At 66.9% G+C, this 816-nt stretch overlaps 1 non-coding gene across 1 annotated transcript; it reads left to right on the forward strand.

The window, feature by feature from the left end:
- The first annotated feature begins 353 nt into the window (after positions 1 to 353).
- On the forward strand, positions 354 to 472 carry LOC131867742 (5S ribosomal RNA). Its single transcript, XR_009366274.1, has one exon. It is a non-coding gene; the product is annotated as a 5S ribosomal RNA (ribosomal RNA).
- The last annotated feature ends 344 nt before the right edge of the window (positions 473 to 816 follow it).

Here is an 816-nt window from a genome sequence, read left to right on the forward strand (position 1 = left end):
CCTTGGTGCACCGGGGCAAGATCGAGCGTGCACCCGAGGCGCCCCGAACATGCACCAAGGTGCACTCGGCCCACATGTGAGCGCAGGTCGTTGCGCCCGAGGTGGTGTGTGGGCACCGCGTTGCAGACGGGACACTGCACGCACACGACGCCCCCTCCAGGTGCACGCACGTAGGCCGGGCCGGGTGCACACCCGACGCCCTAGCAAGGTGCGCGCACCCGGGCAGGGCTCACACTTGGCGAACGGGGCGCACTTCGCGAGGGAGGGTGTGCACCTCGACGGGGGTGGGTGGCCGGGGTGGATTCGCACGTGGGTCGCGGTTTGCTAAGTACACACTGCGACAAGCTCATAACGGGTGCGATCATACCAGCATTAGTGCACCGGATCCCATCAGAACTCCGCAGTTAAGCGCGCTTGGGCCGGAGTAGTACTGGGATGGGTGACCTCCCGGGAAGTCCCGGTGTTGCACCCTTTTTTAGTTTTTCGCCGGGCGTCGCAATGCTATTTGAATAAACCTTTTGCCCGTTTGCGTTCTCGTCGGGGCCGGGCCGGGCCGGGGTGCGCTGCCCGCACTACCGCGCGCGCTGGGGGCGACACCGAGCGCGCACCCGAGGCACCCCGAGCACACAGGCCACGGTGCAACCCGGGCGTTGTGCGCGCACCCCGGTGCGCCCGAGGTGCTGCGCGCGCACCCAGGTGAAATCGGTGTGCACCTCGGCCAGTGCGCGCTCGGTCGAGTCGCGCACGTTGGCCAAGGTGCACGGTGATGTTTCTTACTCTAAGGTTCCGCACCAGACGCCCGGGACAGGTGAGCGA

Source organism: Cryptomeria japonica, unplaced genomic scaffold (assembly GCF_030272615.1).
Source record: "Cryptomeria japonica unplaced genomic scaffold, Sugi_1.0 HiC_scaffold_183, whole genome shotgun sequence".
Classification (NCBI taxonomy): domain Eukaryota; kingdom Viridiplantae; phylum Streptophyta; class Pinopsida; order Cupressales; family Cupressaceae; genus Cryptomeria; species Cryptomeria japonica.